This window comes from Ochotona princeps, chromosome 12, assembly GCF_030435755.1.
Source record: "Ochotona princeps isolate mOchPri1 chromosome 12, mOchPri1.hap1, whole genome shotgun sequence".
Taxonomy (NCBI): Eukaryota; Metazoa; Chordata; class Mammalia; order Lagomorpha; family Ochotonidae; genus Ochotona; species Ochotona princeps.
In genome coordinates this window covers 61,207,457-61,232,788 of record NC_080843.1, presented here as the reverse complement: position 1 = coordinate 61,232,788, position 25,332 = coordinate 61,207,457, and the positions used below count along the sequence as shown (strand labels likewise).

General features: G+C 51.1%; 1 protein-coding gene across 1 annotated transcript in view; it reads right to left on the bottom strand.

Annotated features, from left to right (window-relative positions):
- Positions 1 to 23,662, bottom strand: part of SLC7A1 (solute carrier family 7 member 1) — a 66,091-nt gene extending 42,429 nt beyond the window's left edge. Inside the window, exon 1 of the mRNA XM_058670915.1 lies at positions 23,443 to 23,662. The gene's annotated coding sequence lies outside the window, so the exon portion shown is untranslated. The remainder of the gene's footprint in view (positions 1 to 23,442) is intronic.
- Between the last annotated feature and the right edge of the window lie 1,670 nt (positions 23,663 to 25,332).

Here is a 25,332-nt window from a genome sequence, read left to right as displayed (position 1 = left end):
TTGGACTGACTCCTCAGCACCCAACTTCAGCCCTAGCCCTTGCCCAGTCACTGTAGGCACACTAGGAGTAAATCTGTGAATGTGAGCATGCTCAGTCTCTGAAATTAAATAATGAAAAATTTTAAGAACTGAGCCTGAACTAAACAAAAAACTAAGCAAACAAAACAGGAGGCTGCTCACCTTGTCCATCCTGCATTTGACCTCCAGCTCACCCAAGGACATCTGCCTGAAATCACCTCCTGTCTGCTCCATGGCCATCGCCCAACTCCTATTATAAAGCATCCCTAGATCACCTGTGCATATCCCAAGACCACTCTCTGTGTGTAGGACAGGGAGAAGAAGGAATGAATCCCCGAACAGATGCCTCCTCTTCCACACAGCCAACTGTGGTCACCCACTCTCCTTTTCTCAGCAGGTATGGGTGGCTGAGGATGCCCAGGGGCTCCTCCCTTTCTGATCTAGCCCACCAGCGCCTGACCCTGCCTTTGTAAATAGTCAACTTCATTAAACTTTCCTCAGCCTGCTCCTTTTGAGAAAGTCACCAGTTGCCTGCAGCTGCTAATACCAGCTCCCACAACACATGGCCCAGCATGACGGGCCCTGTGTGCTCACAGTTGGAAGGCTCTTGAATAGCCCTTCTCCCTTGCAAGTTCCAGCAAACTGACCACCACTCCCCCAGTCTTGCAGCTCCTCCACAAGGGCCTCGGGATCGCTGGCAATATCACACTGCACTACCAAAACCCATTTTCCTTATATGAAAGTTCTGATTCAGTCACTGAGCAGCTGGCATGTTGGATACACCGTGTAAGGCCATCTAGCCATCTACTCACATACACAGAGAAGCAGCCATCAACTCTCATTTCTCACACGGGAGAGACAGGCTTCCTGTGGTGCTCAGTGGTGCCTATTGGAGCTCTAACTGACCAATGCAGGCGATGTCCCAAGGCTTTTTACATGCAGCCTTGCTAAATAATCACTTCATTGGACAAATGCTTGTCCTGTTGGATGCACTCCCACAGCCAGCCAGACCCAGCAGTGCACCAGCAAGGCCCACCTGCTAGGCTGTCCAGACATCCAGCTGGCACCACCCAAGGGAAGGTGGACCAGAGACACAAGTTTCCTGCCATAACAGAGGTTCCACCCCAACCGGGCCTCACCTGAGTGTGACCCTTGGGAAGAATCCCCAACAATCTTCCTGCAAGACAGAGTGAGCCAGAGGCGGCAGCAGTCCCTCCCTGAGGCTCCTTAGCCCTGAACTTGGCCTGGAAGTAGATGCCCTGCACGTGGCTGTGAGCTGAGCTGTGTTAGTCAGCCGAACAGGTGTGCATTATGGGAAAAACATTCTTCCTGTATGCCCTGGCCTGTGTCTGCCCCCTGAAGGACCTGCCAGGCCCAGCCATGTGGCCTTGGACAAGCCCCTAATTCACTTCCACCCTACCCACTCCTTGTTCCCACTGTGAGGATCAAAGAACAGACAGGTAAGACACAGGCTAAGATAACAAGATTTAAACTGGGTTCAGATTATTGCAGGCAAGTCACCGAAGTTTCTTGACCTCCTTCTATACGAAGCAGTGACATTAGAATTCCGGTTCAAGTCCCGGCTGCTCTGCTTCCTATCCAGGTACCTGCTAATGTGCCTGAGAAAACAATGGAGGACAGCCCAAGTACTCAGGCCCCTGCAAAAAAAAAAAAAAAAAAAAAAAAGAGTGAAAAGCATTGGGAATAAAGAAGTGTGTTTACTATACTATTAGTTTCTTAATCGGTAGGAGACTTTAGGAAGCAGGTATGTAAACTAGTCATTAAGACCCAGGTGTTCCACACTGGAGAGCCCAGGTTGAGTTCCCGACCCTTGGACCAGGACTCCAGCTTCCCATTGGTGCAGACCCTAGAGATACAACAGCGATGGCTCGACTGACTGCTGTTCAGATTAAGAAACTCTATGTCAAATGGCAACCATGGTTTTATTACACAAAGATATCTTTTCTTAGATAAAGCGCAACACAGATGTGTGGTTTAAAAAATAAAGTCCAGTTAACTGGACTGGTTCACATCCATTCAGAGAGCGGAAGATTGGAGAGCTGTGGTCCTTTTGTTCCCCTCCCCCCTTCCCTGATTTTTATTTGAAAAACAATAAACACTTAAACGTTCTTATTTCTGTAGCTCTAGTTACTGAAGGCTTCTGCTGTGCTTGTGGGCTGGGAAGGGGCAGGTGGCGACTATGGCCCCTCTCCATCCCCTAAACTCCCCTGAACGCCTGCCAGATGCTCAATGCAGAACGCATGTTCTGCTGTGGGTCACACCCAGGGACAGCTCTGCTTGGCCCAGAGGCTTTTTCATCTCCTCTGGAACTTGAAAGTTCTAATTTGGTGAAGACGATGAAAGGCTCTGGGTGCACCTGTTGCCCGGCAGGGGCGGAATCTCCAGCTGCTTGTGCTCTGAAGTCAGGAGACGTCAGAACGCCCAGGAGAGCGGCCACTTCCCTCCTTCCAGGAGGCCAGGAGGTGCAAAGCCCCAATATTTGTTCTGCCAAACTGTGTATACATTGAATTGGGAAATGTTTGTTTTCCATGTTCAGCTTTATATCTCTGAAGACAAATGATGAAAGGATCGTTTCAAGGGTATTTGTTTTTGTGCCCATCCCCCTCCAATCTGATTATATTACTAAGCAGGCTTGCTTCCTGCCTTTTAACTGACACCTCTGGCAATGGAACATCCCTTCTCCTGTGCTGACCTTTACAAGGGCTGTGTCGCTTCAGAACCCTTCTTCCAAGGAAAGGTCAAGGTGAAATGTCACCGGGAAGGTTGCCAGATGGCCCATGGCCAGGGACACAGGCGGAAAGGGCCTGGTGGCTGCTCAGAAACACACCAGGCCTGTTCCTAAGCGCAACACTGTCTAGGCCACCTGGTCTACCTTGGGGACGTATCCCTGCCAGGAGAAGCCCAACCAAGCCTGTGGGTCTGCTGGCCCCAGACCCACAGGTTCAGTGCTGGGATCCCTTCCCAGTGAATGAATCACAGGCAGAAAAGGTTCAACTGTGATCCCTGCCCTAGAGGGTCTGGGCATTTAAGACTTAGGATGGTCCTCCCATCAGAATGGGATGCATGCCGAGGTCCCCAAGAGATCCCTAAAACCCCAGACAGCACCAAACCCTAGAAACAGGCATATCATATTTATTCCTGCACCAACATATGTATGATAAAGCTTATTTATAAATTAGGCACAATGACTGGCAATACAATACAGGCAATGACAGCAAAATACCATCACTGAAGTTGTGTATATGTGAGCTTGGGTGCCCACTGAGAGTCCACCATTCAATTAATGTGTGTATACACACACACACACACACACACATACACACACACACTCCTAGCCCCAGACCATCAGCCTTAGTTTCCACAGCCCACCCCTGAGCAAAAGTATTCCTGCATGCCTAGCTAGTAATAGATAATGCCACCTTCAGCAGGACAAGCCAGTCCTTTCTCCTGCTGGGCATGCAGGAAACGGCCTTCAACAGGACCCACAATCGGGAAGAATCCGTAGAAAGCAGATCCCCACCGTGGGATAGTCTCTTAAAAAGAAGCTACTATGAAGAGTTGGAACAGTTTGCTAGAACACCAGGAGCTTGAGTTTTACAACAGGCTGAAAATCCACAACAAGAGTCAGACATGGCCTCTAGCTGGCTTAAACCTAAACAACTGAGATTATTCTGAGCTGCCTGCTCGTGATGTCACCAATCTGCAGAACCATGTGGAAGCCGGCTCACCAAAGCAATTCGTTTGGTAATGAACTCAGCGCCGGCACCTGCTGGCACCCGGCCAGTGTTTGCTGAATGAAGACAGACCGGAACAAGTGCTACCTTCTCAACCAGCTTGTTTGAAGATTTGACATCCTAACAATGGAAAAGGAAAGTTGAAGGCAAAGGGTAACATGGGCTAGTACTCACCATGGCAGTTCATTTGCTCGTCCCTTAACCCAACTGTCAGCTGATGACTATTTTAGCATCTGTGCTGGCCTAAACCAGAGGAAGAGAAACACCTGCTGGTCCACCCTTGGAGGTACCCAGTGATGCAGAAATAGAGCAGAGGGGGCTCCAACCTTCCATGCTGACACAACTCTCATTCTGAAGGTATTTTTCTCTAGGTCCCTTCGTGCACTTTTGAAACTTGCTTATTAGTTATGGGAGCGTTTACTCAAATAAACATCTAGGAATGCCACGATTTTCTTATTTTCACCTAAAACAATGATTTGACTCAGTACCCATTTGTCTCGATTTCTGCTAGATGAAATTGCAAGGATGGCTAGTAAAACAATACCCCCCCAAAACAAAAAGCATGCATACATAAATACAGTTTTTAAACAGCACTGTTTATTGCCTCTAATTATAAATGCCCAGCATATCGGAGGTTTTTTAAAAAAGAAATCTTTATTTGCTTTGCTATTGGGAACTCTTTTTTGCTAAAGGATCTGAATTTGAAATTTATTTTTTAAAAGGAAAAATAGAGCCTAGACAAACAAAAGGTGTATTTTGCTTTTGGGTGCACTCATAAGTATTTCTTGGCATAAAACAAAAATGTTGTACCTCTGTCCCTAAAATACAGTTGGAAGAGCTGAACAGAAAGTAAGTTTATGTACAAGGTGAACCACAGGTTTTTTCATACCAATGCCTAAATAATTTAGACTCCAAATGTACTTTGTGTGTTTAGCACTTATTTCTTCACACTTGGAGCCGAAGAAGGTAACTGCTGTGCCAGGTGGTCACCGTGGGCATCCATCCCTGCCCTGCAGCCTTGGTGGGTGGGGGCCTACCAGCCTGGAGTGCCCCATTCAGACCTGAACGCCGGCTTTTAGTTCATTTTCACCAAATACTGCTACAGTGCCAACTTGCCAGCCAAGTGGTGTCCATGAATAAGAGCTCCCCGGCGGAGCCGTCAGGGAATACGAGGCTTCCTGCAGGGTGGAACAATCTGCTATTTCAGCTGAGACTGACCAACCAGTTGATGCAGCTGACATGGTCTTAAAACCGCAGATGAGTCCTTGCTTCTTCTAAAGGCTGAGGGCAGCGAGACCAACTTCAAGTCAAACCTGTACTTCACAGAGCTGCAGAACATGGCAGAAGAGGGAGCAGGCTGCTGCAGGCAGCTTGCTGCACTCAGCATGGACTGTCTTATCCAATTATCTGCGAAGCTTGGTGGCAGAAGGTCCCAAGGGCTTTCTGAATCAAAGATGTGCCATCAAAAAGCAAATGATAGGAAGAGGAGGGAGAGAGGAAGCTGAGTCCTCCTCCCAGCCGCCCTGCGTGCGGTGCTGTGGAGAAGTGGCTGGCCACGCCTTTGCTTCTCAGACTCCACCGAGGTGGGGCCTGCCAGGCAGGCAGGGAAGCTTGGCCACAAGACAGCCACGGCTAGGAGGCAGGTGCTGCGATCCTCGCCCGACATGTCACCTCCACTGACTTCTTCTAACTACCTAAATTTCACTGCCAATATGACGCTTTACAAATTAACAGGGCCCGGCGCAATGGCCTAGCAGCTAAAATCCTCACCTTGTACATGCCAGGATCCCATATGGGTGCCAGTTCTAATCCCAGCAGTCCTGCTTCCCATCTCCCAGCTTGTGGCCTGGGAAAGCAGCTGAGGATGGCCCAAAACCTTGGGATCCAGAGTGTGAGAGACCTGGAAGAGGCTCCTGGCTTTGAATCGGTGCAGCTCCAGCCTTTATGGCCGCTTGGGGAGTGAACAGACAGAAGATCTTCCTCTCTGTCTCTGCTTCTCTCTGTATATCTGACTTTCCAATAAAAATAAATCTAAAAAAAAAAAAAGAAACAAATTATCAACAATGAAAGGGGTCGGTATTATAGTGTGGTAGGTTAAACTGCTGCTTAGGAAACCCACATCCCATACCAGTGCTGGTTTGAGTCTTGGTTGCTCCAGTTTCAATCCAGCTCCCTGTTAATGTGCTTGGCAAAGCAGTGGAGGGATAACCCGAGTTCCTGGGCCCCTGCGCCCATGTAGGAGACCTGGATGAAGCTCCTGGCTTCAGCCTGGTCCAGCCTCAATCGTTGCAGTCATTTGGGGAGTGAAACAGCAAATGAAAGATGGATCTTTCTCTCTCTCTCTACCTTTCAAATAAATAGCCCTTTTTAAAAGATGAACTACACAGCCAATTCTGGAATTCAAATGAAATCACTCACTTAGTATTGATCTTGTATTACAGACTTGTTCAGCTAAAGGGCCAATGAACTTGGCAGTCAGAAGGCTGCAGGGGCTCCCTGTCCCTCCACAGCTCCCTTCTTGCCTGGCTGACCTTGCTCATGACATCCTGGCTTCTCTCTGTGGCGCTCGATAGGATTCCAGAGTGGCTGGGATCCAACTCCTGCCTGTCTCCCAGCCAATGGAGCCAGGGTCGACCAGGCAGGACCAGAGCACCAGAGTCATCCACACCCTCCCCCACTTCAGCCCTGCTGCGGCTCTGTGAAGACCCCAGCAGCAGGTGGGGTGGGAGACAGAGGGCAGGGCCGTCTCACTTCAAGACACACAGAACATAAGGCCAGATGGCACGCCTGGGCATCCTGGGCCCAAGACTGCCTTGCTCCTCTTGGAAGCAGCACAACCTGTGTCTGGGGAGCCAAGAACCTGAGATACTACCGCTGTCAAGGTCAGTCCACCCTGGCCCAGAGTCATGTTGTTGGAGAAACTGTAAAGGCAGTGTGGTGGGCAGGTGCACACCAGGGCAGGGAGCATTCTCACAGCCTCTGTGAGCAGCCCTGAACGCTGCTGGGCCCTCGGGTGACTGCGACATTCTTCCAAAACTGCCTCCGTTTCCTGCGTGCTCCGGTTGCTCCCAGCCATAGGAAGCTGTTTTCCTTATTCTAAAACATCCATCGGCTTTCCAAGCCCCAAGCACTTGACTTTCAGAATAGGCTGCTAATTCCGTGGCTTGTCTGGCCACAGTCCCACTCCCCGTGGCCCGTGGCAGCCTGGACCCTCACCTCACATGCTGCCCCTGGTCTCTTGAATCCTTCTGCTGGCCTTCTTAGGAACACTCTGTCATCCCCAAACATGAGCCAAGGCTGCTCGGAGCTGACAAACTGGAAATGGCCCCTGTTTTGAAACACAATCCTTATTGAATTTCTGTCCAGAAAGCAGACATTTAAGACACTCAAACTTGAAGTGTACAATTGAAGTCTTTATTACTATTATTTTTTTTTTTTGAAATCTGTTTGCCATCCTTTGTCCTCTGTGACCCTCCTGTGACCTTGGTGGCGTGGCTGAGCAAGGGTGGACATTCACGATGGAACGTACTATTATTATTATTATTTTATTATCTGCATGTGTAGGAAAGAACGCCCTGCCATCACCAGACCAGGTTTGCTGAAGCCAATCTGAAATGACCTGAGACGAAACAGCTCCAGGAAAGGTGTTGGGTATCCCCACCCTGCCCCCAGACGGGAAGAACGGCAGCAGCCGTAAGAATGGCCACTCTGCCCCCGTCAGCTCAGATCTTGCTATTTCTCCCTGGAGGGAACATGATGAACTCCTCTGCGGTCAGCTCCTGAGCCAGCTCTTGCCCTGTACCTACCGACCAGGTACTCTGAGGGCTCCATGCCCCCGAGCACCCACAGATGCCTGTCAGCACCGTCCTCCTATTCTCATGTTTAAGGCTTCCTCCCACACGCTTGCCCTTTCTTCCGTAACTTTGCCCTGCCCATCTTAACCTTGGCCTCTCCATTCTGTTAAGGAAGACATATTTCCAGGGAGGATGGTGGCGAGGGGCAAGCAGAATCAAGAACATACAGGTTTCCTAGGGGACCTGCTGCAGGCACTGACTGACCTCTGGACTCAGCTGCACATGGGCAAGGCCTCTGCTGCTGCAGGGCCGCATCCTCCCTCGGTGCGGGGAGGGTCGCCGCAGGCACAATTCCTGTCCTTCTCCCTTTGATGAGGTCTGTATATATTTTGATGTGTATGGCTGGCTGATCCTTTTGAAGAATAAGCTCTCTCAGGCTTCCTCCCGGGTGAGATAGTTTGAGGTTGGGATTTCTCATGGTCCATCCCGACATTCCAACCCTCCCCGGAGGCGCCCCCCGCCACTGGGCGCTCCAGTTGCTGCCACAGCAGACCTGACACCAGGAAGCGGCCATCCCTGTGTGCTGGGATAAGCACCCATGACTGTCTCATCAGAACAGAAAAGCTTTGACCCCCAATCTTCTCCCTTATGCAGAGGGAACAAGGCATCCTGAGCAACAGAGGCTCCTTGGTTGTGTTGCGTCAAGGCAGTGCCTGTCGGGCCAACTGTGTGGAGGGCTGGGAGCAGCTGTTTCAAGAACCACTGTCACTCCTTCCAGTTCACACCAGTGACTGCTCAACACTTCTAGGCTAACAAGGGACCCTTCTCAGTCACAATGCCAGGCAGTGTTTCCTACCACACTGTCCACTTTTCCCACTCAAAACCATCATGAAAGAGCACAGAACTCTTGGGTGGACCCCAAGACCACACTGCAGGCATTTTTCTTTTTCTTTCCCTTTTATTTATTTACTTATGTTTTAAGATGTATTTCTTTTCACTGGGGAGGCAGATCCACAGACAGAAGGAGAGACAGAAAGATCCTCCATCCGCTGGTTCGTTCCCCCAAATGGCCACAACAACCAGAGCTGAGCCAATCCAAAGCCAGGAGCCAGGAGCTTCTTCTGGGTCTCCCACATGGGTTGCAGGGTCCCAAGGCTCTGAGATATCCTCCACTGTTTTTCCAGGTCACAAGCAGGGAGCTGGATGGGAGTAGAGCTGCCGGGATTAGAGCTGGTGCCCGGATGGGATCCCAGCACTTGCAAGAAAGAGCACTAGCCAGCTGAGCTATTGCGCCAGCCTATGCAGGTATTTTTCTTTTGTCATTTATTATTTTATTTGAACGACGGCTGGGGGGAAAGCAAGAGATCCCCCATTCACTGGTTCACTCCCCAAATGCCTGTAGCCTGCAATAGGTGGGACTGGGCCCCAAGGCCAGAAGCCAAGAACTCCATCCCCACGTCTCCCACTTGGCAGGGACCCAAGGACTTGAGCCAACACCTGCTGCCTCCCATGGAGCTCAGTAACAGGAGGCTAGGAGCAGAGCCAGGACCTGAACCCAGGCATGTGGTATGGGGTGCCAAAACCCCAAGCATTACCTTAACTACCCCGCCAAACACCCACACAACAGGTATTTTTCAGACCTTAAAACACATGTCTTCATTGCTTCACCTGGTTGCTGCACGGAACAATCAACACCCACCTCTTTAGCTGACCAGTTTTCCCTTGCCAGCAAAACAATGAATGCTTATAGGCAAAGCATTAGCTTGGGGCCCAAGTGCAAAGTGTCACCCACACAATGTGTTGTTCATCTTCATGCCTGATGAGGTGATTAAGTAACGTGCATGCTTCTAAAGGCTGAAGGGAAAAGGCTTGGGATCATAAGCTACCCTCCACACTCCCGCCAGAAGTGCTGTGGAAACTGCACCTGCTTCCTCTCAGGGAAACGATGCTATGATGGGATTCTCATTCATGGTGCAGTACACACAAGTTACAAAAGCCAAGTCCCTTCCACTCAACCCCACCACCACTGCCACCATCCACGGCTTTCCCTGAAAGATCCAGTCCTGGTTCTCATTTTCTAGAACTGATCACAAGTGCCATATTTGAAAGAAGAACATAACTGGCATGAATGTATTCGATTCCATGGGAAGTCATGCGAGGAGGCACAGATGAATGAATCAGCCAACACAGCCAAACTGCCCATCGCCCGCAGTGGCATCTCATGACACCCATTCCCACTGCTTCCCTCCCACTCTGCTTTTTCCTGTGATAAGATACAAGGAAGCCACCCAAGTCAAACTCGGGAAGCTTTCACGGACATGTGGAGTAAAACACCCACAGAAGCTCAGGATCACGCCCAAGCGTCTTGCTGAACTCATGGGCTTCACTCACTTCTCTCTCACTTTAAATAGTCCCAAGCCAGCTTGGGTGCTAGCATCTGCAATCCTACTTCTGAGGGCACATCCAAAAAGAAAAAAGAAAAAAAATTAGTGCATGGAAGAGGCACATGAGCCTCCTAGCAAAGCCAAAACCTGGAAAATGACCAAGGGTCTATCAGTGAATAAAGGATCAAGGAACTGAGCCTGACATACATGATGGAATACTATCCTGCCTTAAAATGGGAGGAGGGGGAGGCAAAGCCATGGCAGAGCAAGCTAAGCCCCTGCCTGCAGTGCCAGCATCCCACATGCGCACCAATTTGAGTCCCAGTTGCTCTATTTCCAATCCAGCTGCCTGCTTCTGGCGTGGGAGAGCAGTAGAGAACGGCCCAAGGTCTTGGGACCCTACACCCATATGGGAGACCAGAAGTGAATCACCAAATGGAAGATCTCTACCTCTCTGTCTCTCCTCTCTGTGTAACTTTGCCTTTTCAATAAAAATAAAATTAATTTTAAAAAAAGAAAAGTAAAAAGCAAAGGGGGAGAGGGGAACTCTTGCCACATCTATAGGCATGGACAAACTAACAGCATCACGTTAGTGAAATAAGCCCGGCACCGAAAGACAAATGGCATGTGATTTCACTTATGTTGAATGGAGATTACCTGGGAAGGGAATGATGTTGTTTAAAGGATACCAAGTTTCAGACAGGAACAATCTGCTCTGGGGATCTACTGTCCAGAACGGCAACAATACTAGCAACGCATTATACATCGTGCACACTATGATTGTGTATCCAAACATCACTGTGTCAATTAAAAATGAGAAAATAAATATTAAGATAAAAAAATAAAGCAACATGTCTAGGCAGCAAACTCTGAGCTGAATGATGCGGCAAATGCAGCCAAGGAGCTCCTTGCACTTTCAAAGTCTGCTGTGGGTGAAGTCAGCCAGTTGAGGGGCCACCAGAGGTGTGTGGGAGTCACTCTAAGCAAGCACCCCTTTCCCCTTTGAAGAGCCAAGGAGTAAAACTCCAAGAGCCCCAAACACCCCCCACCTCCTCCATCCAGCTAGGTGCACCCCTCCTGGGTGGCCCTAATCTAAGGCCTTTACCCCCTGTACCAGCTCTCTCGGTACTCCACCTGCCTCCAGGGCTCACCTCGATTCATCTGCCCCTCTGCCGCCCTTAATTAAAAGCTGACCTCCACTTCTCCCACTCCCCTCTCCACCTCCTGGGATGTGACCTCACACCTACTCCTGCACCAACCACACAGTGCCACCAACACCTGCAACAATGATATTAGGACAGGGCGATACCTCCCTGAAGGCCGAGGCCTGGCTGGGTATATACCTATGCTAACTGAACTTGCTCTGCTGTAACAATAGCATGGAGCATACCAGGGGGTTTTAGGGCATTATTTCTGGCACAGTTGACAAAGAAAGGACTGGGCTGGTGCCCGGTCCTCCCATGAGGACCCTGAGACACAGTGCTGCAGGTGCTCATGCTACATGACCCTCTCCAAAGGGCTGCCTGCCACCTGGTGCCAAGCTCCCCAGGCACAGTGCTTATACAGTCCTCCCGTCCCTTCTAATAGCTGGCTGAACCCCTTCTTGCCATTCGGCCCTCGGCTATCACTTCTCCCCACCCCTAGGGGCCCCACAACTCACCACTTCCTCTCTGCAGGCAGCCATGAACAGATAACCAGATAACTGGGTGGGGCCAAAAAAATGAGCTGCCACACCCATCCCTGTTCCCAGAGCACCAGAGGCCACGGGTTCTGGGGAACAGCTACTGAGTAACACTCTTGCAGCATCTGCTCCCGGACAGGAGGCCTGAGACAACTCAGCTCCCAGGTCTAGCACCCTCACAGGCACTGGCTACCCCAGGTGCCCCTGGGAGCTGAGGAGAAGACCTAATCCCGGAACTACAGAGTCACAGCCTGTGTTCAGTGCAATGCCCCCCTACTCTGGCTGCACCAGTCTAGAGCTTAAAGACACCCCAAGTCTGACTTACTGATGTGAAACGCACTACTGTAATTACACCAAGCACCTTGTAGAAATACTGAGATGCGTTCTCTCTCTATCCTTACCATCCAATCCTTATGCATGGACCCACCAGTACACTCTTCAGGACGTGAGGAAGCAGTAACAGGAACACTGAAGCCACAGACAGTGAAGACGTACGGTTGCAATGGGGACATCTGCTGTGATGTGGTACTACATTTACCCAGTCCGGGTCACAGGCCGGAATTTTGTTTTGTTACTGTGCAGCTTGCATGTTGGGAGCAAGCCCTCTCTGCGCTCTGCACCAGCATAGGTATGGCTTTTGGGCCACAAACCCAGAGAAGAATCTTCTCTGAAAGATGCCTGGCAACAAGAACAGCTTCTGGCAAAAGAGAGGAGAGCTACTCTGCGCATGGACACTCAGGCACACTCAGGCAGCCCACGGAAGCATCAGTGCCCCTGCACCCAACCCTGCTGCCCTTTGCCTCTCCAGGGCAAGAGGATACTTGCTGCTTTGGCACAACCAGACACTCTACCAGACAGACATCCCACGGGGGCCTCCGGAGGTCAAAGCCAGCAACCTTGAGGGCCTCCCCCCACCAACCTCAAAGGCCATGCAGGTGACGCAGCTGGACTTGACCTGCAGGTATTCTGCTGTCTGGAGGTAACACCGGTGGCCAGGAGCAGCAGGAAAACATTGAGAATTCCCACAGTTCCTCCTCCCCTCCTGGGCTCCACTCCTAGCCCAGCATCAACCCGGACAGCACAGCAGGCAAGGGCCTAGCCCTCACTGGCTAGATCACAGACTCAGACAGGCTCTCCATCATCAGACCTGAATCCCGGCACACAAGAGACCCGCTGCATTCTCTCAAACTGTGAGTGTGTCAAAACATGGGCACGGCCAGGCAAGACAATTCTCGCAAGAGAACAGAGGCTCAGGAAGGCACTTACTCAACATCTCCCCAGGCTACTCCTCTACCCTCCAGGGACACAGCCAGCTGAAAAAGCCACGTCTTCCACTGAGACTATTTTTTTTTTTAAAGAAACCAAACTTGTTGCTGAATGAAAACTGGAAGGTTGAGACTGGTGGCGGTGGGGTGGGGGGTGACAGTGTCAGCCACTCACATTCATGTATTACTGCTTTGAACACAGCAATGTACATTTTACAGCATAAAATCAAACTCACAAGGTCGCTACTCAAGACCAACGATAGTGGTGACGGTACTGGTACTTTTTTAGCACATTCAATAAAGCACTGTGACTTCTTCCTGCAAATTTATTTTGATTGAGAGACGTAGTAAGTAAAAGGTTACAAGAAACACGGACAGTTATGTGCACACTGTCTCAACAAACAAGGCAGTCTATCTTGTACTTGTTCCCCCACTACGTCACTCTGTCTTAGGCCCACAGAAGCAATCCCCTTGATTTATGATTAAGAATTGTACATACCCACTTGTTATTTAAAGGATATGCATTTTCTGAGCAAAAACAAAAATGTAGACCAGCATGCAGATAGGTCTTGAGCAGCAAAAAAAAAAAAAAAAAAAAAAAAAGCCTTTTTGAGAAGTATCTAGTGATATGATTGCTGTTGCTAATACTGAATTTTCAATAATCGGTCCAAGTTCAACCCCTTGGATTGGAAAGTCAACAAACAAACAAACAAACAAAACCTGACATGCCCAGGGCTAGGCCTTTGGTTTGGTGGCTAAGTGAGCAGCTGAGAGGCTCACCTTCCACATCAGAGAACCTGGGTTCAGGTCCCACCTCCGGTTCCTGACTTTTGTGCAATTACAGACCCTGGGAGGTAACAGTGATTGGGTTCCCGCCATTCAGGTGGGAGACCGGGATCGAGTCCTGGCGTCTGATTTCAGCTGGAAGCAGGAGCCATGGTGGGCAGCCAGGGGGTAAAATCAGGGCACGGACGTGCTCGCCGTCTCTCAAGTGAACCAAGTTTTAGAAATGAAAATGAAACAGCGTCATGAGCGAACATGTCTCAAAGTTAGTCTTTTCTACCCCCTCTCCCCACAAATCCCTCACTTGGAATAAAAAGGCTGACCTTTTGGGCAGGTTCTTCCTTGAACCTAAATAAAACAAACTCAGTGAAGGCCAAAGCACCGAGATTAACAAATGCACAACCCATTCTGGCAGGAAACACACCCATTCCAACCAGGCCAACCTGGTCAAACTGCTGTGCCAAAGAGCGAGCTGCCCCAGGGCACGAGTGAGCTCCCTCCCCCACCGTCCAGCCCCGAAAGGCCCCACAGCTCTGCCTGTGAGCTCACTCATCTCCTCGAGAACCATGGAGAGCAATGGGCACTCCAGTCAAACTCCCAGATCACAGCAAAGAGACACCCAGACTCCCTGACCTTCCCCCTCGGCCTGCCTCCCTGAAACGGTCCACCCCGAACGAGCACTCCTCCTGTCCCCTGGTGTCAGCAGCACAGCTGAGATTCAGGATGGCATCGGGGAGGCTGCAGGTCAGTGATGGCGTGCCTGGTTGAGCACGGCAGTTGTTTTGCAAGCTGACAAGTCACCACCAAGAACAGGGCCCTGCATCCCACATGCCTGGTCTTAGTACACAGTTGAGCAACACCCGCAGTTGCCTTTCAGGAATACAATCATGGAGATGGGGTGACTTTTTTTTTTTAAGCAAAGCTACGTAGCTTTGCAAACTTTATGAACTCGAAGACTTATCTCAACAGTCTTGATGCACAAAGGTGAGAAATTCTAAACAAGTCAGGCAACAGTTCTCACCAACAGGACCAGACAGACAGGTAGGTGGTCAGCCATGAGCGACAGGAAGCTGTAGTCTTACCCTTCCTTGAGAGTAGCCCACATGTAGCATGTCAAAGTCTGATTTCAACAGGACTGCACTCATAAACTGAAAAGTCACATCACCCACTCACAGTAATGATTTACACCAAAGAAACAAAAACACGGTACATTTGTGTGCCACAGAACACAACCAACCCCAAACGGAGGTGCCAGGGCAGAATAACAGCAGAAGCTTGAGATAATTTACTGTCCCATTCACCTGCCAAAATGCTGCTACGTAGTGCAAACATATTCCTCCTTTAAATGGGCTGCTGTTTTACCGATTACAAAAATGTCATTCTATAAATATTTGGTCAGCACTAATTCTGGCACTACAAACACAGCAGCAGACAACACAAAGTTCAATTCTAAGTGATTTTTTTTCTGTGCAAATGTCTCATTAAGATAACATTGAGCATGGAAAAGTATACCCCTTTTTTTTTTTAAACTTTCAATCTTACAGCTTTTTCTCATACGATCAAATCTTTGGAGACACCGTTTTTCCACTTATATAATATTCTAACAGGGAGATACTACTACAACCTACTGAAAGACATTAAAAAAAAAGAATCACAAAGAGACATTTCACTAAGAAGGTATTAGTTTCACCCTAACGAAAGCAAAGGAGGGGTGAGGGAGAAGAAAGCAAAAACAGTCTTACGGCTCTCACAGATCCCAGGTTGCTGCTCCAAGGTGAGGAATATTCACTCACCCCCAAGGTCTAATTTGTGCATCTCTCTTTATAAGCCCCACTACCTCTTTGATCCAGGAGGACATTGTCTGCACAGAACAATACGTTTTCATTTCGATTTCCCCTCTTTTCAGGAAAGGAAATGTCTGCACTTCAAAGGGTTCCTTTGAAGAACTGCCCATGGTCCTGGTCCAGCCAGGTTAGGAGTTACTGGGCCCAGCGGGGTGCAGAGAGTCTTGGCGGCTGCCCACCCAAAGGCTCTCTCAAGGCCAGCTCCTTCAAGGGGAGGGTCTGGGACAGGAGGAGAAAAAATAAACACGTGGAAAAATACTCGAAGTTTTTGATCGTGACCTTCCAGAGGCCCCTTTTCAGCACAGAGTAGACCTCCAGCTCAGGGAAACTGAGGCTGAAATGACCAGGAATGAGGGGAGGTGAAATAGCAGCTTTAACAACAAAATCACTCTAAGCCCCATTCAGGTCTGGAGGCAGTGGCCAGACAGATGACAGAAGGGAACTACAAAGAGTGAAGCCAGAGCCAAGCCCAGCTTGGAAGGCTTCCCCTAGGAACTTCGGAGCAGACACCCGGTGGACAGCAAAGCGTGGAGTCCAGAGGTCAGGAGGGAGCCTTGGTCGCCTCCACCATCCAAGAACCTCCTCCAGAGGCCAAGTCTACTGACCCCATGTGGTAGTCATAAGGTGCCCTGCCTCAGGCCCCATGCCCACCTCCAGCCTCTGCCCTATCACCGCATGCCAGGGGCATGGAGCAGACAAGAGAGGACCTGTAGCCTGGCACATCTGGAACAGGTTCTAGGTGCATACAGGTGGTCGGAGCCCCTCTGAGGGGTCAGCCACTGCTCAGGTGGACAGGAAAGACGGTGTGCTCCAGGCAGGGCGCGACCCCTCCCTGCCAACAGCTCCTGCTGGAGGTGCGGGAGGGAAGGGACCGCAGGTCTGCTGGCCGGGTCACGGGAGCCAAAGAACTCTTGTTCCGCTTCCTGCAGGTTCCAAGGTTCTCTGCCAGCAGGTGCTAAGCCCCTGTGCCAGAACTCACTATGCTTTTTCTGTTCCCCTTTTCCCCACACGTTTCCCAATGAACATTCTAACTTCTAGAACTATCTTTGCTTCAGAGTTCCTCTGAAATACCCACACCCTAATTGCCTCCAAAACCATGTGACGAACTGTAAAGGCTGGGTGTGGACAGCAACGGGTTGGATAGGAATTGTGGAGCACAGAACCAGGCGGTATTTGTGTGAAATGTCCTGGCTGGGCTCTCACCTGGAGGGTCTGGGGGGAACAAGCAGAGAAGTACAGAACAAATAAAAGGGCCTGGTGTCTCCAACAATCCAAAAAATTATGTGGTATATGCCATAGGGGTGTGTGCTGTAAGTGCATAGCATGTGTACGCTGTCTGTAGTGTGTGGTGTTTGCGATGTACGTGTATAATGTGTGTGATATGTGACATGTGTGATACCTGTGGTGGATTGTATGTTTGATATGTACGGTATGTGTTGTGTGTTGTATGTGGTATATGTATGATACATGTATATGATATAAACATGCAGTATGCATAATGTGTGCATCATATGTGATGTGTGTGGTGTGTATATGGTACGTATGTGTGATGTGTGTAGTACATATGGGATGTATACGGCTTGTGGTATGCGATGTCTGGTGTGTGATGTGTCTGTGGCATATGTGTGTATTCTGTGTGGTATGACTGTGTGTGTGTGTGTAAGAGTGAAACTGCTAGGTTTGAGAAAAAAAGCACCAGGAGTTCTCTGCAGGCCTACAACTGTTCCATATGCTCCAAACCCAGCTGAAAACCAAGAGGACAAGGTGAGCAGGGCAGGGAGGGTAGCGAAGAATCTTCCATCCTCCTTCCCAAGGTACCTCCAGGGGTACCAGGCCTGCACCCCAAAGCCCTGCCTTCATCGCCGTCTGGAACAGCAAATGCCCCTGCTGTGTAGAGACACTACAGGAGGTGGGGGCATGGGAGAGCCCCTGCTCAGACAGCATTGCCCACATATTCTGAGGGTGTCTGAGAAAGAGAAACCCACAAAGGCATGCTGGTGGCAGGACCAGAGCTGGGCTGGCCTGAGGAAGGCCAGCGAGGAGAAACGGAAGCTGCCTTTCCCAGTCTTGGTTCCCACGAGACCCACTGTGAGAGACACAGGTGGTCACAGGCAGGACTGGATGGCCCTCGCCAGGGGCCACTTGAACACGGATCCCTGGGTTCTGGCCAGGAAGCTCTGTGTTGCGCCAGACATTGAGAAGGTCAAACTCCTGCCCCAGAAAAGCGGCCTGGCCCCTGCCCCTCCTACACACACCCCAGTTCCCAGGACAGGCCTTGGTGTTGGCCACATCCCTGTACAGCCACCCCCCAAGGCACAGGGCTCTGGGAGACAGCAGCGAGAAGTCAGGCTGAGGAATAGGGGAGGTAACCTCTCAGAAATGGGACGGGGGCAGCATTCGGCACAGAAGATAATGATACTCTGCATCCCCTATTGCAGGACCTGGGTTCAAATCCTGGCTGTGTTTCTGAATTTGACTGCCTGAAAATATACACCCTGGGAGGCAGCAAGCATGGCTCAGGTCCTTGGGTCTCTGCTCTCCAAGCAGGAGGCCTGGACAAGGTTCCTAGCACCAGACTTTGGCCTGGTCCAGTTCCCACTCTTGTGGGCACTTGGAGGGTGAACCTGCAAATGAGTATTCTCACTCTTTGAAATAAGTAACAGAAGTGGCAGGAGGAGAGGGTGGGAAAACGAGGCGACCCAGACCTGTGGGGCTGCCTTCATCGCCATCCCAGCACGCACCTGCCATGGCAGACACATCCTCACTGAAGCTGACACCTGCTACAACACCACACACCTGGGAATTAAGACTCTAAATCTCCACTCTGCCACTCACTACCATGCCATGTGCCCAGGGCAGGCCTGTCCCCTGCCCCTTTGCTAAGTGTCCCCCACACAGTGAGTAGCAAGCACCAGTGATAACCCACCTCACCCAGCTGAAGCCTTCTTCCACCCTCCCTCATTTAAGACCACAGGACTAGCTAATTGACCTGGTAGGCAGACAAGAACTGCAGGGAAGACGGCGTTTCCAAGTCAACCTTGACCGCCCCACACCAGCCTCTCTGTCGCGGATAGGATGACAATTATAATAGCAGGAGGAGCAACTAACAAGGTCAGGGTCCCCTAGATGCCCTTCCCACGGCTGCCTCCCAGGGGCTACGCCCACCACCCCTGTGCCAAGGGTACCTCCAAAAGTCTATGGAAAATAGAACTAAAAGTAAGTGTATTTTGGTGCAAAAAAAAGGTCAAAATTATGTACAGTTCTTTCATCATCTTCATTTTCCAGGAACTCTATGAAGGCCTCTCATGTTACCACCTCAAGGGATGAAGTAAGGCAGAAAACGAATGGCTGTGAGCTTCAGGCTCTGAACCATGTCAGCAGACACCTGAGGCCCGGTCGCCACCCAATTCTGGGAGACTACTAAGACTCCCCCCCCTCTAATGTAGACACACACCCCAAGGAAAGGAAAAATGGGGGAGCAGAATTAAGGATAAAAGTTTATTTTCTCTCATACCTAAATCAAACAACAATCAGAGTAGGGTGGGAAGGTAGGCATCTGGCCAGTATAAAGCTACCTGTTAGAGGGAGTGTCAGGCTGGAGTGTGAGGTGCGCTCTGTCTCCCAGTTCCAACTTCCTGCAAATGCACACCCTGAGTCCCGGCCACCTATGGAGGACAACAGGACTCAATTCCCAGCTGCCTGCAGGCTTGTCAGTGGTGAGCAACCCACCTGCCGAGAGTTCCCTGTCTCAAAAACAAACAAAAGCACTTACGTGTGTATCAAACACTGTGTGAGGTATATAACATGGAGAGTCTGTTTAAGTCCTCTCATATCTCAACTAAGTGCTAGAAGCCAAAGATCCCCAAACAATATGGGGAAAAAGCTAAATGTGACTCCCAGAAAGTCCTTAAGAGGACATGTATCCTTTAGGCGGGGCCCACTCTGAAAGCCGGCCCCTTCCACTGGAGCCACCCCTAAACGCAGGTGGGCTGCCTGAAGCAGAGCCCACTTCCAGGGTCCCCACCGCTGGGTGGTCTGTATATGGCAGGAGTCACTGCACACAGAGGCAATCAGCAGAGCTGGGACCCTGCTCCTCCACAGGAAGGCTTCTGAAGAAGGCCTGGTAGTAGGACCATGGAAAGGGGAGAACAAAGGTACCCTCTGCCCTGCAGCGAAGACAAGGGAAGGTGGCCTTCCACCCAGCAAAGGGGTGACAGTGTTGAACAACACAGCCTGCTGTAGGAAGGGCCACTCTGCTACTTGCACAGAGGTCCCCCAGGTCCCAGCCTCCTGCCTGCCACTGTCAGACCTAAAGGCTGGAGGCAGGGAACTGGTGTCAGAAACAGTACCTAGCGGCCCTGGCTGGGTGCTTCTGGTCTTGCCATGGGCACTGCCAACTTCACGCTTCCTAGGGTCACAGGCGGGAGGCTGGAGGGACAGGCTCCCCTGGGCCAAGTTCAGAGAACCCTATTTCCTTTCCACAGGCTTGCACATGGACTGAGAGGGACAGAACCAGGACCCGCCCTCCCACCCCAGCCACATACAAAAAGGGGAACCTTCTCCTGGCTCCCCAAAGCTTCACCTTTCATTACAGGACAGAACACAGGGTATACCTCTGCTGTAAAACGTGGTGGCCCCTTCCCGTGCTCACAGACCTCCAACTCCTGCTTACACCTGCAGATGGCAGAACGCCCAAGGGGAAACACAAGTGCAAGTTAAGTTTGAAATCCACACCTGGTTCTCATGAACTTGCGGAAAATCCCTTTTGTATGTGTGATTTTCAGTAAGTTTCTCAATTAAACTTTCCACTGCATTTTCCATGAACTTTTTGAAATCCCCTTCTCACACTGCATTCAGCAAATGTGCCCTCTGCAGGCCCTCATGTGACCATAACAAAGGAAGAGATAAATCTATCTCACCTCCGGCCAATGCCATGTACTTGAATGAGAGCCTTGTTAGCAGTGCATCCAATCTGCCTGCTTGTCCTTCGAGCAGGTTCCAGGTGGCAAATGCCTCCTTTGGTAAATTATGCCTGACTTTGAAACAACTGTAGAGTTAGTTGTTTTCGCAGCCGTTTGGGAGTATAGGTAGGAAGATGAAGGAGACACAAAGAAGCTACCAAGCCAGGCCTGGTATGGTAGCCTAGGGGCTAAAGTCCTTGCCTTGCATGTGCTGGGATCCCATCTGAGTACCAGTTCATTGGCTGCTCCTCCTCCACTCCAGCTCCCTGCCTGTGGCCTGGGAGAGCAGTAGAGGATTGCCCAAAGCCTTGGTACCCTGCACCTGTGTGGAAGACCTGGAAGAAGTTCCTGTAAAACCTGGGGCCAACAGAGTCACTGCCTGAGGCCCAGGCAGTCCACCAAAAGGCAGGTTCCACAACACCTAGGGCATCCAAGGCCAAGTTCAGTGCAGCCTCACATCTCATCCAGCCCTGTCTTGTCCAACCCCAATAGGAGGATCTGACAGATCTGTGGTGACTTTCAACAAGTCAGAGTAGCACAGTGGGTTAGGCCTCTCTTGGGATCCTCACAGCTCGCCTGACTGCAGACACTCCATGCTCCCAACCCAGCTTAGCTTCCCGCTCATGAACCTGGGACGCAGCAAGTAATGGCCCAAAACACTCTCCCAGGAAGCCCACAGGACGTTTCTGGCTCCTGGCTTCAGTCTGGCCTAGCTCCAGCTATCACAACTAGGTAGGGAGTAAGCCAGTGCATGCGAGGGGAGATCTCTTTCTCTCTATCCCTGCATGCTCAGCCTTCTCATTTCAAAGGTGTGACTCCAGCTGGGCAGTACTAGAGTCCTAATTTACCTCTCTCAACCCTCACCTGGAGCCACAGGCCAACCTTGTGGATGCAGCCTTCATATCTATGCAGAAGACGTCTCTGGGCGAGATAGCTAACACACACCCATGCATCTCCCGGGTCAGAGGAAATAAGTTTCTCACCCAGATACTAAACGCTCTCAACTGAAAGAAATGACAAACAAGTAAGGCAATGGCCATGCTAGTTAACCCTGGCTGGTTCCATCAAAGGACACCTGCACTCAAACATCATCCCAGGAACCAATAAAGGAAGCATGAGTATGCATCCATCAAAACCAAAACTTCCAAAAAAACACAACCCCTTTTCCTCCTAGAAATAATGCATTGACTCCTATTTCAAATTCCTCCTTAAGCTGAAGAAACAGGGTCTCCAAATATACAGGAAATCATGAGAACAGACTCACTGGATTGGACAGGATGCTGGGACCCCCAACTCCATCACCTACTTCTACCGGATTGAGTGAAGGGAAATTGCACACAGGAATCCATGAACACTGTCTTAATTCCACCAAAGGAGGGCCTCTCCTACCCAATACAATTAACCAAGTGCCTTAGAACTCAGACTCTTGGAGGTCAATAGTCTTGCCTTTCAAGCCTTTTTCCCCACCCAAAACAAAACTACCTAAACAGCAACCACGTGGCTCCCTAGCGTGGGAACTTTCTCCCTGTCTGCTCCAAGCTCCTTGGCCCCCTGTGAATGTTACCTTTACAATGAGCCTTCTCCTCACCCTAGATCCTTCCCCTAAATTTCTCTTCCAACTGGAACTTCAACAAGACCTTTTGTTTTTCTTTTGCTGCAACAGGAGGGTGTGTTCACGTAAAAATCATGGTAATTTCCACTGAGAACAAGTAAGCATTCCAGAGGGAATAAATGCATCAGGGTTGAATTCTTGCATCAGGCAAGAATTGTCCACATAAATCACAAATAAATTATACCCCCAAAGGAATCTAATTTAGAACATTCAGCCAGAGACTAGCATCAACATTTCTCTACCAGTCCAATTTTAAAGAGTATGTTTGGGGGGGGGGGGAGTTGGAGGAGTGGGAAGGAGGTGGGGGTAAACACCTGGGATTAAAGTTGCAACCCTTTCCTCTGACAGAGACTTCCTAAGCCTGGAATAAAACTCACCATGTGACAGCGCTGCGGGAGTTTGGAAGTGGCACATGTCTGGCTCACCTACTAGTAAAAAGCAAACAGAACTCCCCCACGCAAGCCGAGCGGAAGGAGCCAGACGTCATGCGAGGGGCCAGAGAAACCGCGGAGCCCCGCGCGGTTAGCCTGACCTGCCCGTGCCCGGGAAGTTTTCTACTACGCAGAAAGGATTAAGCCGGAAGAACTTCCTCCCACTACGAACCATCTGGAGCACTGGACTAGTCTGGCCTTTTCAGGCCACATCCGTCCACAAGGAAGCCCACCCAGGGAGGGATTTCCCCCTTGCCACCAAGAAAACCTTAGGAACCCCTATCAGGGCTGGAGGCTGGCAGGTGCGTGCAGCGACCACCCACCAGGGGTGGCCAAAGCTGTCCCAGTGCACCCTACCCCCAGGCTAGCCAGGTAAGCTGCTGCGAGACCACCCTTCCGGAGGCCAGGCGGGATCCCCACCACGGCTGATGACACTTCCCCCGGACCTCGTGGCGGGGCGGAGTGCTCTGCGTCGCGCCATGTAAGGGAAGGTCTCCCTCGCTGCCAGCGGGCTCCGGATGCCTCTCGAGCCGGCCCCCCACGCTCGCCACCACGGCCTGCCCACTCGGACCACCCGGCGCTCAAGGTTCCCAGAGCAGCGCCCGGGGTGGGCATCGCCGGGGACTCCGGGGCGCCCACGTCTGACTCGGTCGGTGTTGCATCATGCACCACGCCGTGCCGCCAGGGAGCCAAAATGGACTCCGTGGAAGCTAGAGCAGCATGGGCACCGGCCCTGCGCCCATACCCGCCCCTCCCAGGCCCGCCCTGCCCTCGCCCTCCCCTGGAGGATGCTGGCAGACCCCTGGCGTGGGGTCCTCGCCACTCCTGCGTCGCCTCCCCGCGGCCTGCCTCCAAGGTGACCCTGGTTGTGGGGAGCTGCGCCGGGGCTGGCGGGCATGGGCACGGGCACTCACCGAGAGGTGGTGGGATGCGAGCAGGACAGTGAACTGACGGACCCACGCACAGACCGGGGTAGAGACCCTGGGCCTGGAGAGGCGGTGCTCAGAGGCGCGGGAGCAGCGTGGAGGTGCTGTAAGAAACGTGTCAGCCAACCGCGTGCCGCGCTCGCCCGACTGTTGACTAGCCGCTCACACCTGCCTGTGCCGAGTGAATGGGGTGCTGAGGGCGGGCGGATCCGCGGGTTTCATCAGCCCTGCCGCGCATCGTCCCCGCCCCTCGCGCCCAGGCGTCGCCAATAGCAGCGCGGCTGGGGCGGACGCGCCCGTGGTGGGCGGGACGCTGCGTCTTGGCGCGCGTTGCTGGGGACCCGGGATTCCCTCGACTGGCGGGCGGGCGGGGGCGCCGCCTCCTGATGCCTTTGCATCTACCCTGCCTGCCAGTGGCCACGTCTCCGCCAATCGGAGCTTGCGGCTCCGTAGCATCTTCTGCTGCCGGGCTGGCCCGGGTAGCGCGCTCCGATGGCCAGGGGGAGTGCGGCAGAGCCGGCCGCGCCCAGTCCTGGCTCCAGCAGCGCCAGTCCACAGACACCCCTAGTTTTCCTTCTTCAGAATGGAAGATCTGGGATGCACTTTGAAAGTTTTAAAAGGTTACTGTCATTCTTCGTGTCTCTTGTCATTGGGTTCTGTTATGACTGCCTCATTGCCCGTGCCAGAATGTTATCCTGGCTGGCTGTCGGCGAAAGCCTGAACCTACTTGTTGGCGTTGGGCAGCTGCATGTGTGGTCCTGGCTGGTGGGCTGAAGTCCCCTACTTTAGCTTCTCTCTGCTCCAGAAACCAAGAAACACAATCTACAAAGGTCCAGTTATCTGTGACGTAAGATATTAAATAGGGTATAAATACCCACCTCCACCCTGCATCTAAGAAAACAGGGCAGGTTTTTTTTTTAATTTTTTTTTCTTTTATTGCAAACTCAGATATACAGAGAGGAGAGGAGGAGAGATAGACAGGAAGATCTTCTATCCTATGATTCACTCCCCAAAGTGGCCGCTACTGCTGATCCAAAGCCAGGAGCCAGGAACCTCTTCCAGGTCTCCCACGCGGGTGCAGGGTCCCGAGGACTGCTTTCCCAGGCCACAAGCAGGGAGCTGGATGGGAAGTGGAGCTGCCCGGATTAGAACCAGCGCCCATATGGGATCCCGGTGCAAGGACTTTAGCCACTAGCCCACTGCGCCAGGCCTGGGCAGGTTTTAATCCTTCCGGTACCTCTACTCTGCGGAAGCCCTCGCTCAGTAACAGGGCTCATGGTCCACCTCTGTGCAATTTACTGTCTTGAAATTCCTTCAGCAATTCATGAAGTACCAAACCCCATGGAAAACTGTGTCAAAAATGTGTTTATACATATAAATGAACGGCTTTGGCCAGTTTTTGGCACCAGGATAAGCAAGATTTTACAGATTTGTGTTAAAATATGAATTTTGGTTTTAGTCACACAGGTGAAGTGATGCCCTCAGATCCCAGCAGGAAGTCCCTGAAATCCTGCCTGGCCTCCTTTACCTGGGAACACCTTGCCCGTGTCCAGGTCCACCTGCTTGCCTTCAGAGCCAAGTGAGGATTCAGAGGCAAACTCATCTGCGTCCTTTGCTCTGTGAGCTTCCACAAACTCCTTGACCTCTGCCCAGCCTTTATAAACCTTATGTTTCCTAAAAAGACAAATACCACATTTTCTCTTATTGGTGGGAGACAGAGAGAGAATATAAAACTGTCTCATGGCTCGGTATATAGTCATAAATACTGCTTCACTGAATTATGCCACATACTGGACATTAACCCCTTCTTCTCCCCCTTTATCATCCTTGTCACACACCCCTCATGTTGTGATATTAGTGTCCTTGTATTTAAGAATG